The sequence below is a fragment of the Mytilus trossulus genome, chromosome 5, assembly GCF_036588685.1.
Source record: "Mytilus trossulus isolate FHL-02 chromosome 5, PNRI_Mtr1.1.1.hap1, whole genome shotgun sequence".
Classification (NCBI taxonomy): Eukaryota; Metazoa; Mollusca; class Bivalvia; order Mytilida; family Mytilidae; genus Mytilus; species Mytilus trossulus.
Window position 1 is genome coordinate 55130525 of NC_086377.1, and position 18591 is coordinate 55149115.

Consider the following 18591-nt stretch of genomic DNA (forward strand, 5'->3'; position numbering starts at 1 on the left):
TGTTGATATTGATTAATATTGATAAAATATAATCCTTATTAAATGTAGAATAAACTGCATATCAAGCATATTTATAAAGAATTTAATATTGATGAAGAATATGTTGATTTTGATAAACCTTTTAGACTTATAAAAAATTCACTCAAAAAAAACTTTTAAACATATTGTAAAGGAAAAGTATAATAATATCACTCTTGAAAAACTTTCGAATATTGATAACAGTTCAAAACTTTATCTTAATAGTAAAATTCGAGGACTACTTGCACAATCTAAACTATTTTAATAGTCGTCAGCTTTTAACAAAATTACGTGTAAGTGATCATAATTTGGAAATTGAATTAGAACGTTATAAAAAAATTCAAAGAGAACACAGACTGTGCAAAGTTTGTAAAATTTTAGATGATGAGGAACACTTTTTCTTTCATTGCCAAATTAACAGTAATGTACGACATTCCCTCATAAATGGAATAAATACCCATTATCCTAATTTTAACCAGCTTGACTCAAACTCTAAACTTAAAACTATTCTAGATCCCAATAAAGATATTTTGTCTAGTGTTGTAGACTATATAAAGCAATCTATGGAATTGCGAAAATAAGGTCCACATTGGTCAATTAGTTAAGATATATATATATATATATACAACTCGTCTAAACATCAACCCAACAATGTTAGATCTGTAAATTTGCTTTCGCAAATTTTTGGTTCTTCCCTCGCCGGGATTCGAACCCATGCTGCTGTGATATCGTGACACCAAATCGCCTGCACTGCAGCCGTCCCGCTAGACCACACGACCACCTGGGCTCTCAAAATAAAGAGCTTTTGGTGGGCATGTGTTACCTTTCCACGTCAGTTTTAATCTAGCGGCGTACTACAGTACATGATATATAAGGCATGAAGATGTTATTGTTACAGATCAGCTAAATTATCTATAGTAAAGGATCCTACAAATTCATGTAAGATACAGTCACAGAAAATAATTATATTCATAAGTACGTCTGAGTCAGTGACAACCCTACAACAGATGTATCCATCGGATCGCCATCAATGATGGTGATACATGGCTTTGTACATAATGTACAACTCGTCTAAACATCAACCCAACAATGTTAGATCTGTAAATTTGCTTTCGCAAATTTTTGGTTCTTCCCTCGCCGGGATTCGAACCCATGCTGCTGTGATATCGTGACACCAAATCGCCTGCACTGCAGCCGTCCCGCTAGACCACACGACCACCTGGGCTCTCAAAATAAAGAGCTTTATTTTGAGAGCCCAGGTGGTCGTGTGGTCTAGCGGGACGGCTTTTATTTTGAGAGCCCAGGTGGTCGTGTGGTCTAGCGGGACGGCTGCAGTGCAGGCGATTTGGTGTCACGATATCACAGCAGCATGGGTTCGAATCCCGGCGAGGGAAGAACCAAAAATTTGCGAAAGCAAATTTACAGATTTAACATTGTTGGGTTGATGTTTAGACGAGTTGTATATACATTATGTACACAGCCATGTATCACCATCATTGATGGCGATCCGATGGATACATCTGTTGTAGGGTTGTCACTGACTCAGACGTACTTACGTATATATATATATATATATAAAAGTCTATAAAAAGGACCAACCAGCAAATTTACTATGTACCGGATCGTCTAGAATAGGCGATACTATGCAGATAAGGAAAAAATTATATCAGTCTAAAGATTTGCACAACGGTACTGATATAAGGTGTTATAAAACGAAAATGTTGTTATAAAATCGTGTGGACAAATATTTCGGCTCAACAAATGGCCTTCTTCTTGTGTCACAAGTTTTAATGTACCGTTGTACAAATCTTTAGACTGATATATATATATATAGTGTCTAAAAATAGCAACAATCAACATTCAATCTATCTAGGTGTGGATCAGTTTGTAAATAAACTGATGCAGTTACTAAATTGAATTATTGTTATATATATATATATATATATATATAGATATATGTTCTTAATATCAACTTCACTTTTTTAAAACATTTATCATGTATTATGTTTCTTGTCATTTGTGTATACAATGTACTATGTTTGCATTTTAACCCGTCAGGGTTTCATGTTTTTTTGCAAAAAAGATTATCATATACTTCGAGCCAAATAATACTCATTTATTTTTTCATCCTGAAATTAGATCGGTCATTTGACTAAGACAACTTTCTATTATGTATTGATAATTGTATTTGATGTTACCTGAAATCGACCATTTGACCGAAATACTTTCTAACATGTATTGACAAATGCATGTGAATTCAATTTGAACAAACCAAACCTTCATTATAGAATTATGATACTTTTTTAGTAAATTTTACCACTTTTTGGATAATTCATTCAGATGTTACCTTCAATCGACCATATTTATAGAATAATTGTAAATAATACAACAGCAAACCTGGTGTTGGTATATTGATAACTTTTTGACATTTTACTGTAAATTTGATTTTTTTGATAATTTTATTTGATGTTACCTTAAATCGGTCCATTGACCAAGACAACTTTCTAATATTTATTGATAATTGTATTTGATGTTACCTTAAATCGGTCATTTGACCAAGACAACTGTCTAAAATGTATTGATAATTGTATTTTATGTTACCTTAAATCGATCATTTGACCGAAATACTCTCTAACATATATTGACAAATGCATGTGAATTCAATTTGAACAAACCAAACTTTCATTATAGAATTATAATACTTTTTTAGTAAATTTAACCACTTTTTGGATAATTCATTCAGATGTTACCTTCAATTGACCATATTTATAGGATAATTGTAAACAATACAACAGCAAACCTGTTGATGATATATTGTTAACTTTTCGACATTTTACTGTTTGATTTTTTTTTTGATAATTGTTATTGATGTTACCTTTAATCGGTCATTTGACCAAGACAACTTTCTAAAATGTATTGATAATTGTATTTTATGTTACCTTAAATCGATCATTTGACCGAAATACTCTCTAACATATATTGACAATTGCATGTGAATTCAATTTGAACAAACCAAACTTTCATTATAGAATTATAATACTTTTTTAGTAAATTTAACCACTTTTTGAATAATTCATTCAGATTGTTATCGTCAATTGACCATATTTATAGGATAATTGTAAACAAAACAACAGCAAACCTGTTGATGATATATTGTTAACTTTTCGACATTTTACTGTAAATTTGATTTTTTTTGATAATTGTAATTGATGTTACCTTAAATCGGTCATTTGACCAAGACAACTGTCTAATATGTTGATAATTGTATTTGATGTTACCTTAAAATCGATCATTTGACTAAGACAACTTTCTATTATGTATCAATAATTGTATTTGATGTTACCTTAAATCGATCATTTGACCGAAATACTTTCTGACATGTATTGACAAATGCATGTGAATTCAATTTGAACAGACCTAACTTTCATTATAGAATTATAATACTTTTTTAGTAAATTTAACCACTTTTTGGATAATTTTTTCAGATTGTTACCGTCAATTGACCATATTTATAGGATGATTGTAAACAATACAACAGCAAACCTGTTGATGATATATTGTTAACTTTTCGACATTTTACTGTAAATTTGATTGATTTTTTTTATAATTGTTATTGATGTTACCTTAAATCGGTCATTTGACTAAGACAACTGTCTAATATGTATTGATAATTGTATTTGATGTTACCTTAAAATCGATCATTTGACTAAGACAACTTTCTATTATGTATTGATAATTGTATTTGATGTTACCTTAAATCGATCATTTGACCGAAATACTTTCTGACATGTATTGACAAATGCATGTGAATTCAATTTGAACAGACCTAACCTTCATTATAGAATTATGATACTTTTTTAGTAAATTTTACCACTTTTTGGATAATTCATTCAGATGTTACCTTCAATTGACCATATTTATAGGATAATTGTAAACAATACAACAGCAAACCTGTTGATGATATATTGTTAACTTTTCGACATTTTACTGTAAGTTTGATTTTTTTTTTTTGATAATTGTTATTGATGTTACCTTTAATCGGTCATTTGACCAAGACAACTTTCTAAAATGTATTGATAATTGTATTTTATGTTACCTTAAATCGATTATTTGACCAGAATTACTCTAACATATATTGACAAATGCATGTGAATTCAATTTGAACAAACCAAACTTTCATTATAGAATTATAATACTTTTTTAGTAAATTTAACCACTTTTTGGATACTTCATTCAGATTGTTACCGTCAATAGACCATATTTATAGGATAATTGTAAACAATACAACAGCAAACCTGTTGATGATATATTGTTAACTTTTCGACATTTTACTGTAAATTTGATTTTTTTTGATAATTGTAATTGATGTTACCTTAAATCGGTCCAATGACCAAGACAACTTTCTAATATTTATTGATAATTGTATTTGATGTTACCTTAAATCGGTCATTTGACCTAGACAACTTTCTAAAATGTATTGATAATTGTATTTAATGTTACCTTAAATCGATCATTTCACCGAAATACTCTTTAACATATATTGACAAATGCATGTGAATTCAATTTGAACAAACCAAACTTTCATTATAGAATTATAATACTTTTTTAGTAAATTGAACCACTTTTTGGATAATTCATTCAGATGTTACCTTCAATTGACCATATTTATAGGATAATTGTAAACAATACAACAGCAAACCTGTTGATGATATATTGTTAACTTTTCGACATTTTACTGTTTGATTTTTTTTTTTGATAATTGTTATTGATGTTACCTTAAATCGGTCATTTGACCAAGACAACTTTCTAAAATGTATTGATAATTGTATTTTATGTTACCTTAAATCGATCATTTGACCGAAATACTCTCTAACATATATTGACAAATGCATGTGAATTCAATTTGAACAAACCAAACTTTCATTATAGAATTATAATACTTTTTTAGTAAATTTAACCACTTTTTGGATAATTCATTCAGATTGTTACCGTCAATAGACCATATTTATAGGATAATTGTAAACAATACAACAGCAAACCTGTTGATGATATATTGTTAACTTTTCGACATTTTACTGTAAATTTGATTGATTTTTTTTATAATTGTTATTGATGTTACCTTAAATCGGTCATTTGACCAAGACAACTTTCTAAAATGTATTGATAATTGTATTTTATGTTACCTTAAATCGATCATTTGACCGAAATACTCTCTAACATATATTGACAAATGCATGTGAATTCAATTTGAACAAACAAAACTTTCATTAAAGAATTATAATACTTTTTTAGTAAATTTAACCACTTTTTGGATAATTTATTCAGATTGTTACCGTCAATTGACCATATTTATAGGATGATTGTAAACAATACAACAGCAAACCTGTTGATGATATATTGTTAACTTTTCGACATTTTACTGTAAATTTGATTGATTTTTTTTTATAATTGTTATTGATGTTACCTTTAATCGGTCATTTGACCAAGACAACTTTCTAAAATGTATTGATAATTGTATTTTATGTTACCTTAAATCGATTATTTGACCAGAATTACTCTAACATATATTGACAAATGCATGTGAATTCAATTTGAACAAACCAAACTTTCATTATAGAATTATAATACTTTTTTAGTAAATTTAACCACTTTTTGGATACTTCATTCAGATTGTTACCGTCAATAGACCATATTTATAGGATAATTGTAAACAATACAACAGCAAACCTGTTGATGATATATTGTTAACTTTTCGACATTTTACTGTAAATTTGATTTTTTTTGATAATTGTAATTGATGTTACCTTAAATCGGTCCAATGACCAAGACAACTTTCTAATATTTATTGATAATTGTATTTGATGTTACCTTAAATCGGTCATTTGACCTAGACAACTTTCTAAAATGTATTGATAATTGTATTTAATGTTACCTTAAATCGATCATTTCACCGAAATACTCTTTAACATATATTGACAAATGCATGTGAATTCAATTTGAACAAACCAAACTTTCATTATAGAATTATAATACTTTTTTAGTAAATTGAACCACTTTTTGGATAATTCATTCAGATGTTACCTTCAATTGACCATATTTATAGGATAATTGTAAACAATACAACAGCAAACCTGTTGATGATATATTGTTAACTTTTCGACATTTTACTGTTTGATTTTTTTTTTTGATAATTGTTATTGATGTTACCTTAAATCGGTCATTTGACCAAGACAACTTTCTAAAATGTATTGATAATTGTATTTTATGTTACCTTAAATCGATCATTTGACCGAAATACTCTCTAACATATATTGACAAATGCATGTGAATTCAATTTGAACAAACCAAACTTTCATTATAGAATTATAATACTTTTTTAGTAAATTTAACCACTTTTTGGATAATTCATTCAGATTGTTACCGTCAATAGACCATATTTATAGGATAATTGTAAACAATACAACAGCAAACCTGTTGATGATATATTGTTAACTTTTCGACATTTTACTGTAAATTTGATTGATTTTTTTTATAATTGTTATTGATGTTACCTTAAATCGGTCATTTGACCAAGACAACTTTCTAAAATGTATTGATAATTGTATTTTATGTTACCTTAAATCGATCATTTGACCGAAATACTCTCTAACATATATTGACAAATGCATGTGAATTCAATTTGAACAAACAAAACTTTCATTAAAGAATTATAATACTTTTTTAGTAAATTTAACCACTTTTTGGATAATTTATTCAGATTGTTACCGTCAATTGACCATATTTATAGGATGATTGTAAACAATACAACAGCAAACCTGTTGATGATATATTGTTAACTTTTCGACATTTTACTGTAAATTTGATTGATTTTTTTTTATAATTGTTATTGATGTTACCTTTAATCGGTCATTTGACCAAGACAACTTTCTAAAATGTATTGATAATTGTATTTTATGTTACCTTAAATCGATTATTTGACCAGAATTACTCTAACATATATTGACAAATGCATGTGAATTCAATTTGAACAAACCAAACTTTCATTATAGAATTATAATACTTTTTTAGTAAATTTAACCACTTTTTGGATACTTCATTCAGATTGTTACCGTCAATAGACCATATTTATAGGATAATTGTAAACAATACAACAGCAAACCTGTTGATGATATATTGTTAACTTTTCGACATTTTACTGTTTGATTTTTTTTTTTGATAATTGTTATTGATGTTACCTTAAATCGGTCATTTGACCAAGACAACTTTCTAAAATGTATTGATAATTGTATTTTATGTTACCTTAAATCGATCATTTGACCGAAATACTCTCTAACATATATTGACAAATGCATGTGAATTCAATTTGAACAAACCAAACTTTCATTATAGAATTATAATACTTTTTTAGTAAATTTAACCACTTTTTGGATAATTCATTCAGATTGTTACCGTCAATAGACCATATTTATAGGATAATTGTAAACAATACAACAGCAAACCTGTTGATGATATATTGTTAACTTTTCGACATTTTACTGTAAATTTGATTGATTTTTTTTATAATTGTTATTGATGTTACCTTAAATCGGTCATTTGACCAAGACAACTTTCTAAAATGTATTGATAATTGTATTTTATGTTACCTTAAATCGATCATTTGACCGAAATACTCTCTAACATATATTGACAAATGCATGTGAATTCAATTTGAACAAACAAAACTTTCATTAAAGAATTATAATACTTTTTTAGTAAATTTAACCACTTTTTGGATAATTTATTCAGATTGTTACCGTCAATTGACCATATTTATAGGATGATTGTAAACAATACAACAGCAAACCTGTTGATGATATATTGTTAACTTTTCGACATTTTACTGTAAATTTGATTGATTTTTTTTTATAATTGTTATTGATGTTACCTTTAATCGGTCATTTGACCAAGACAACTTTCTAAAATGTATTGATAATTGTATTTTATGTTACCTTAAATCGATTATTTGACCAGAATTACTCTAACATATATTGACAAATGCATGTGAATTCAATTTGAACAAACCAAACTTTCATTATAGAATTATAATACTTTTTTAGTAAATTTAACCACTTTTTGGATACTTCATTCAGATTGTTACCGTCAATAGACCATATTTATAGGATAATTGTAAACAATACAACAGCAAACCTGTTGATGATATATTGTTAACTTTTCGACATTTTACTGTAAATTTGATTGATTTTTTTTTATAATTGTTATTGATGTTACCTTAAATCGGTCATTTGACCAAGACATTTGTCTAATATGTATTGATAATTGTATTTGATGTTACCTTAAAATCGATCATTTGACTAAGACAACTTTCTATTATGTATTGATAATTGTATTTGATGTTACCTTAAATCGATCATTTGACCGAAATACTTTCTGACATGTATTGACAAATGCATGTGAATTCAATTTGAACAGACCTAACCTTCATTATAGAATTATGATACTTTTTTAGTAAATTTTACCACTTTTTGGATAATTCATTCAGATGTTACCTTCAATTGACCATATTTATAGGATAATTGTAAACAATACAACAGCAAACCTGTTGATGATATATTGTTAACTTTTCGACATTTTACTGTAAGTTTGATTTTTTTTTTTGATAATTGTTATTGATGTTACCTTAAATCGGTCATTTGACCAAGACAACTTTCTAAAATGTATTGATAATTGTATTTTATGTTACCTCAAATCGATCATTTGACCAGAATTACTCTAACATATATTGACAAATGCATGTGAATTCAATTTGAACAAACCAAACTTTCATTATAGAATTATAATACTTTTTTAGTAAATTTAACCACTTTTTTGATAATTCATTCAGATTGTTACCGTCAATTGACCATATTTATAGGATAATTGTAAACAATACAACAGCAAACCTGTTGATGATATATTGTTAACTTTTCGACATTTTACTGTAAGTTTGATTTTTTTTTTTGATAATTGTTATTGATGTTACCTTTAATCGGTCATTTGACCAAGACAACTTTCTAAAATGTATTGATAATTGTATTTTATGTTACCTTAAATCGATTATTTGACCAGAATTACTCTAACATATATTGACAAATGCATGTGAATTCAATTTGAACAAACCAAACTTTCATTATAGAATTATAATACTTTTTTAGTAAATTTAACCACTTTTTGGATACTTCATTCAGATTGTTACCGTCAATAGACCATATTTATAGGATAATTGTAAACAATACAACAGCAAACCTGTTGATGATATATTGTTAACTTTTCGACATTTTACTGTAAATTTGATTGATTTTTTTTTATAATTGTTATTGATGTTACCTTAAATCGGTCATTTGACCAAGACAACTGTCTAATATGTATTGATAATTGTATTTGATGTTACCTTAAAATCGATCATTTGACTAAGACAACTTTCTATTATGTATTGATAATTGTATTTGATGTTACCTTAAATCGATCATTTGACCGAAATACTTTCTGACATGTATTGACAAATGCATGTGAATTCAATTTGAACAAACCAAACTTTCATTATAGAATTATAATACTTTTTTAGTAAATTTAACCACTTTTTGGATACTTCATTCAGATTGTTACCGTCAATAGACCATATTTATAGGATAATTGTAAACAATACAACAGCAAACCTGTTGATGATATATTGTTAACTTTTCGACATTTTACTGTAAATTTGATTGATTTTTTTTTATAATTGTTATTGATGTTACCTTAAATCGGTCATTTGACCAAGACAACTGTCTAATATGTATTGATAATTGTATTTGATGTTACCTTAAAATCGATCATTTGACTAAGACAACTTTCTATTATGTATTGATAATTGTATTTGATGTTACCTTAAATCGATCATTTGACCGAAATACTTTCTGACATGTATTGACAAATGCATGTGAATTCAATTTGAACAGACCTAACCTTCATTATAGAATTATTATACTTTTTTAGTAAATTTTACCACTTTTTGGATAATTCATTCAGATGTTACCTTCAATTGACCATATTTATAGGATAATTGTAAACAATACAACAGCAAACCTGTTGATGATATATTGTTAACTTTTCGACATTTTACTGTAAGTTTGATTTTTTTTTTTTGATAATTGTTATTGATGTTACCTTAAATCGGTCATTTGACCAAGACAACTTTCTAAAATGTATTGATAATTGTATTTTATGTTACCTTAAATCGATCATTTGACCAGAATTACTCTAACATATATTGACAAATGCATGTGAATTCAATTTGAACAAACCAAACTTTCATTATAGAATTATAATACTTTTTTTAGTAAATTTAACCACTTTTTTTATAATTCATTCAGATTGTTACCGTCAATTGACCATATTTATAGGATAATTGTAAACAATACAACAGCAAACCTGTTGATGATATATTGTTTACTTTTCGACATTTTACTGTAAGTTTGATTTTTTTTTTGATAATTGTTATTGATGTTACCTTTAATCGGTCATTTGACCAAGACAACTTTCTAAAATGTATTGATAATTGTATTTTATGTTACCTTAAATCGATTATTTGACCAGAATTACTCTAACATATATTGACAAATGCATGTGAATTCAATTTGAACAAACCAAACTTTCATTATAGAATTATAATACTTTTTTAGTAAATTTAACCACTTTTTGGATACTTCATTCAGATTGTTACCGTCAATAGACCATATTTATAGGATAATTGTAAACAATACAACAGCAAACCTGTTGATGATATATTGTTAACTTTTCGACATTTTACTGTAAACTTGATTGATTTTTTTTTATAATTGTTATTGATGTTACCTTAAATCGGTCATTTGACCAAGACAACTGTCTAATATGTATTGATAATTGTATTTGATGTTACCTTAAAATCGATCATTTGACTAAGACAACTTTCTATTATGTATTGATAATTGTATTTGATGTTACCTTAAAATCGATCATTTGACTAAGACAACTTTCTATTATGTATTGATAATTGTATTTGATGTTACCTTAAATCGATCATTTGACCGAAATACTTTCTGACATGTATTGACAAATGCATGTGAATTCAATTTGAACAAACCAAACTTTCATTATAGAATTATAATACTTTTTTAGTAAATTTAACCACTTTTTGGATACTTCATTCAGATTGTTACCGTCAATAGACCATATTTATAGGATAATTGTAAACAATACAACAGCAAACCTGTTGATGATATATTGTTAACTTTTCGACATTTTACTGTAAATTTGATTGATTTTTTTTTATAATTGTTATTGATGTTACCTTAAATCGGTCATTTGACCAAGACAACTGTCTAATATGTATTGATAATTGTATTTGATGTTACCTTAAAATCGATCATTTGACTAAGACAACTTTCTATTATGTATTGATAATTGTATTTGATGTTACCTTAAATCGATCATTTGACCGAAATACTTTCTGACATGTATTGACAAATGCATGTGAATTCAATTTGAACAAACCAAACTTTCATTATAGAATTATAATACTTTTTTAGTAAATTTAACCACTTTTTGGATACTTCATTCAGATTGTTACCGTCAATAGACCATATTTATAGGATAATTGTAAACAATACAACAGCAAACCTGTTGATGATATATTGTTAACTTTTCGACATTTTCCTGTAAGTTTGATTTTTTTTTTTGATAATTGTTATTGATGTTACCTTTAATCGGTCATTTGACCAAGACAACTTTCTAAAATGTATTGATAATTGTATTTTATGTTACCTTAAATCGATTATTTGACCAGAATTACTCTAACATATATTGACAAATGCATGTGAATTCAATTTGAACAAACCAAACTTTCATTATAGAATTATAATACTTTTTTTAGTAAATTTAACCACTTTTTGGATACTTCATTCAGATTGTTACCGTCAATAGACCATATTTATAGGATAATTGTAAACAATACAACAGCAAACCTGTTGATGATATATTGTTAACTTTTCGACATTTTACTGTAAATTTGATTGATTTTTTTTTATAATTGTTATTGATGTTACCTTAAATCGGTCATTTGACCAAGACAACTGTCTAATATGTATTGATAATTGTATTTGATGTTACCTTAAAATCGATCATTTGACTAAGACAACTTTCTATTATGTATTGATAATTGTATTTGATGTTACCTTAAAATCGATCATTTGACTAAGACAACTTTCTATTATGTATTAATAATTGTATTTGATGTTACCTTAAATCGATCATTTGACCGAAATACTTTCTGACATGTATTGACAAATGCATGTGAATTCAATTTGAACAAACCAAACTTTCATTATAGAATTATAATACTTTTTTAGTAAATTTAACCACTTTTTGGATACTTCATTCAGATTGTTACCGTCAATAGACCATATTTATAGGATAATTGTAAACAATACAACAGCAAACCTGTTGATGATATATTGTTAACTTTTCGACATTTTACTGTAAATTTGATTGATTTTTTTTTATAATTGTTATTGATGTTACCTTAAATCGGTCATTTGACCAAGACAACTGTCTAATATGTATTGATAATTGTATTTGATGTTACCTTAAAATCGATCATTTGACTAAGACAACTTTCTATTATGTATTGATAATTGTATTTGATGTTACCTTAAAATCGATCATTTGACTAAGACAACTTTCTATTATGTATTGATAATTGTATTTGATGTTACCTTAAATCGATCATTTGACCGAAATACTTTCTGACATGTATTGACAAATGCATGTGAATTCAATTTGAACAAACCAAACTTTCATTATAGAATTATAATACTTTTTTAGTAAATTTAACCACTTTTTGGATACTTCATTCAGATTGTTACCGTCAATAGACCATATTTATAGGATAATTGTAAACAATACAACAGCAAACCTGTTGATGATATATTGTTAACTTTTCGACATTTTACTGTAAATTTGATTGATTTTTTTTTATAATTGTTATTGATGTTACCTTAAATCGGTCATTTGACCAAGACAACTGTCTAATATGTATTGATAATTGTATTTGATGTTACCTTAAAATCGATCATTTGACTAAGACAACTTTCTATTATGTATTGATAATTGTATTTGATGTTACCTTAAATCGATCATTTGACCGAAATACTTTCTGACATGTATTGACAAATGCATGTGAATTCAATTTGAACAAACCAAACTTTCATTATAGAATTATAATACTTTTTTAGTAAATTTAACCACTTTTTGGATACTTCATTCAGATTGTTACCGTCAATAGACCATATTTATAGGATAATTGTAAACAATACAACAGCAAACCTGTTGATGATATATTGTTAACTTTTCGACATTTTACTGTAAATTTGATTGATTTTTTTTTATAATTGTTATTGATGTTACCTTAAATCGGTCATTTGACCAAGACAACTGTCTAATATGTATTGATAATTGTATTTGATGTTACCTTAAAATCGATCATTTGACTAAGACAACTTTCTATTATGTATTGATAATTGTATTTGATGTTACCTTAAATCGATCATTTGACCGAAATACTTTCTGACATGTATTGACAAATGCATGTGAATTCAATTTGAACAGACCTAACCTTCATTATAGAATTATGATACTTTTTTAGTAAATTTTACCACTTTTTGGATAATTCATTCAGATGTTACCTTCAATTGACCATATTTATAGGATAATTGTAAACAATACAACAGCAAACCTGTTGATGATATATTGTTAACTTTTCGACATTTTACTGTAAGTTTGATTTTTTTTTTTGATAATTGTTATTGATGTTACCTTAAATCGGTCATTTGACCAAGACAACTTTCTAAAATGTATTGATAATTGTATTTTATGTTACCTTAAATCGATCATTTGACCAGAATTACTCTAACATATATTGACAAATGCATGTGAATTCAATTTGAACAAACCAAACTTTCATTATAGAATTATAATACTTTTTTAGTAAATTTAACCACTTTTTTGATAATTCATTCAGATTGTTACCGTCAATTGACCATATTTATAGGATAATTGTAAACAATACAACAGCAAACCTGTTGATGATATATTGTTAACTTTTCGACATTTTACTGTAAGTTTGATTTTTTTTTTTGATAATTGTTATTGATGTTACCTTTAATCGGTCATTTGACCAAGACAACTTTCTAAAATGTATTGATAATTGTATTTTATGTTACCTTAAATCGATTATTTGACCAGAATTACTCTAACATATATTGACAAATGCATGTGAATTCAATTTGAACAAACCAAACTTTCATTATAGAATTATAATACTTTTTTTAGTAAATTTAACCACTTTTTGGATACTTCATTCAGATTGTTACCGTCAATAGACCATATTTATAGGATAATTGTAAACAATACAACAGCAAACCTGTTGATGATATATTGTTAACTTTTCGACATTTTACTGTAAATTTGATTGATTTTTTTTTATAATTGTTATTGATGTTACCTTAAATCGGTCATTTGACCAAGACAACTGTCTAATATGTATTGATAATTGTATTTGATGTTACCTTAAAATCGATCATTTGACTAAGACAACTTTCTATTATGTATTGATAATTGTATTTGATGTTACCTTAAAATCGATCATTTGACTAAGACAACTTTCTATTATGTATTAATAATTGTATTTGATGTTACCTTAAATCGATCATTTGACCGAAATACTTTCTGACATGTATTGACAAATGCATGTGAATTCAATTTGAACAAACCAAACTTTCATTATAGAATTATAATACTTTTTTAGTAAATTTAACCACTTTTTGGATACTTCATTCAGATTGTTACCGTCAATAGACCATATTTATAGGATAATTGTAAACAATACAACAGCAAACCTGTTGATGATATATTGTTAACTTTTCGACATTTTACTGTAAATTTGATTGATTTTTTTTTATAATTGTTATTGATGTTACCTTAAATCGGTCATTTGACCAAGACAACTGTCTAATATGTATTGATAATTGTATTTGATGTTACCTTAAAATCGATCATTTGACTAAGACAACTTTCTATTATGTATTGATAATTGTATTTGATGTTACCTTAAATCGATCATTTGACCGAAATACTTTCTGACATGTATTGACAAATGCATGTGAATTCAATTTGAACAAACCAAACTTTCATTATAGAATTATAATACTTTTTTAGTAAATTTAACCACTTTTTGGATACTTCATTCAGATTGTTACCGTCAATAGACCATATTTATAGGATAATTGTAAACAATACAACAGCAAACCTGTTGATGATATATTGTTAACTTTTCGACATTTTACTGTAAATTTGATTGATTTTTTTTTATAATTGTTATTGATGTTACCTTAAATCGGTCATTTGACCAAGACAACTGTCTAATATGTATTGATAATTGTATTTGATGTTACCTTAAAATCGATCATTTGACTAAGACAACTTTCTATTATGTATTGATAATTGTATTTGATGTTACCTTAAATCGATCATTTGACCGAAATACTTTCTGACATGTATTGACAAATGCATGTGAATTCAATTTGAACAGACCTAACCTTCATTATAGAATTATGATACTTTTTTAGTAAATTTTACCACTTTTTGGATAATTCATTCAGATGTTACCTTCAATTGACCATATTTATAGGATAATTGTAAACAATACAACAGCAAACCTGTTGATGATATATTGTTAACTTTTCGACATTTTACTGTAAGTTTGATTTTTTTTTTTGATAATTGTTATTGATGTTACCTTAAATCGGTCATTTGACCAAGACAACTTTCTAAAATGTATTGATAATTGTATTTTATGTTACCTTAAATCGATCATTTGACCAGAATTACTCTAACATATATTGACAAATGCATGTGAATTCAATTTGAACAAACCAAACTTTCATTATAGAATTATAATACTTTTTTAGTAAATTTAACCACTTTTTTGATAATTCATTCAGATTGTTACCGTCAATTGACCATATTTATAGGATAATTGTAAACAATACAACAGCAAACCTGTTGATGATATATTGTTAACTTTTCGACATTTTACTGTAAGTTTGATTTTTTTTTTGATAATTGTTATTGATGTTAACTTTAATCGGTCATTTGACCAAGACAACTTTCTAAAATGTATTGATAATTGTATTTTATGTTACCTTAAATCGATTATTTGACCAGAATTACTCTAACATATATTGACAAATGCATGTGAATTCAATTTGAACAAACCAAACTTTCATTATAGAATTATAATACTTTTTTAGTAAATTTAACCACTTTTTGGATACTTCATTCAGATTGTTACCGTCAATAGACCATATTTATAGGATAATTGTAAACAATACAACAGCAAACCTGTTGATGATATATTGTTAACTTTTCGACATTTTACTGTAAATTTGATTGATTTTTTTTTATAATTGTTATTGATGTTACCTTAAATCGATCATTTGACCAAGACAACTGTCTAATATGTATTGATAATTGTATTTGATGTTACCTTAAAATCGATCATTTGACTAAGACAACTTTCTATTATGTATTGATAATTGTATTTGATGTTACCTTAAATCGGTCATTTGACCGAGACAACTTTCTAAAATGTATTGATAATTGTATTTTATGTAAACTTAAATCGATCATTTGACCGAAATACTCTCTAACATATATTGACAAACGCATGTGAATTCAATTTGAACAAACCAAACTTTCGTTATAGAATTATAATACTTTTTTAGTAAATTTAACCACTTTTTGGATAATTCATTCAGATGTTACCTTCAATTGACCATATTTGTAGGATAATTGTAAACAATACAACAGCAAACCTGTTGATGATATTTTGTTAACTTTTCGACATTTAACTGTAAGTTTGATTTTTTTTTTTGATAATTGTTATTGATGTTACCTTAAATCGGTCATTTGACCAAGACAACTTTCTAAAATGTATTGATAATTGTATTTTATGTTACCTTACATCGATCATTTGACCGAAATACTCTCTAACATATATTGACAAATGCATGTGAATTCAATTTGAACAAACCAAACTTTCATTATAGAATTATAATACTTTTTTAGTAAATTTAACCACTTTTTGGATAATTCATTCAGATTGTTACCGTCAATTGACCATATTTATAGGATAACTGTAAACAATACAACAGCAAACCTGTTGATGATATATTGTTAACTTTTCGACATTTTACTGTAAATTTGATTGATTTTTTTTTGATAATTGTTATTGATGTTACCTTAAATCGGTCATTTGACCAAGACAACTGTCTAATATGTATTGATAATTGTATTTAATGTAACCTTAAATCGATCATTTGACTAAGACAACTTTCTATTATGTATTGATAATTGTATTTGATGTTACCTTAAATCGATCATTTGACCGAAAGTCTTTGTAACATGTATTGACAAATGCATTTGAAGTCAATTTGGACCAACCAAACCTTCACTATAGAATCATAATAATTTTTTAGTAAATTTTACCACTTTTTGGATAATTCATTCAGATGTTACCTTCAATTGATCATATTTATAGAATAATTGTAAATAATACAACAGCAAACCTTTTGTTTTTATATTGATAACTTTTCGACATTTTACAGTAAATTTGATTTTTTTTGAAAATTGTATTTGATGTTACCTTAAATCGGTCCATTGACCAAGACAACTTTCTAATATTTATTGATAATTGTATTTGATGTTACCTTAAATCGGTCATTTGACTAAGACAACTTTCTTTAATGTATTGATAATTGTATTTTATGTTACCTTAAATCGATCATTTGACCGAAATACTCTCTAACATATATAGACAAATGCATGTGAATTCAATTTGAACAAACCAAACTTTCATTATAGAATTATAATATTTTTTTTAGTAAATTTAACCACTTTTTGGATAATTCATTCAGATGTTACCTTCAATTGACCATATTTATAGGATAATTGTAAACAATACAACAGCAAACCTGTTGATGATATATTGTTAACTTTTCGACATTTTAATGTAAGTTTGATTTTTTTTTTTTTTTATAATTGTTATTGATGTTACCTTAAATCGGTCATTTGACCAAGACAACTTTCTAAAATGTATTGATAATTGTATTTTATGTTACCTTAAATCGATCATTTGACCGAAATACTCTAACATATATTGACAAATGCATGTGAATTCAATTTGAACAAACCAAACTTTCATTATAGAATTATAATACTTTTTTAGTAAATTTAACCACTTTTTGGATAATTCATTCAGATGTTACCTTCAATTGACCATATTTATAGGATAATTGTAAACAATACAACAGCAAACCTGTTGATGATATATTGTTAACTTTTCGACATTTTAATGTAAGTTTGATTTTTTTTTTTTGGATAATTGTTATTGATGTTACCTTAAATCGGTCATTTGACCAAGACAACTTTCTAAAATGTATTGATAATTGTATTTTATGTTAC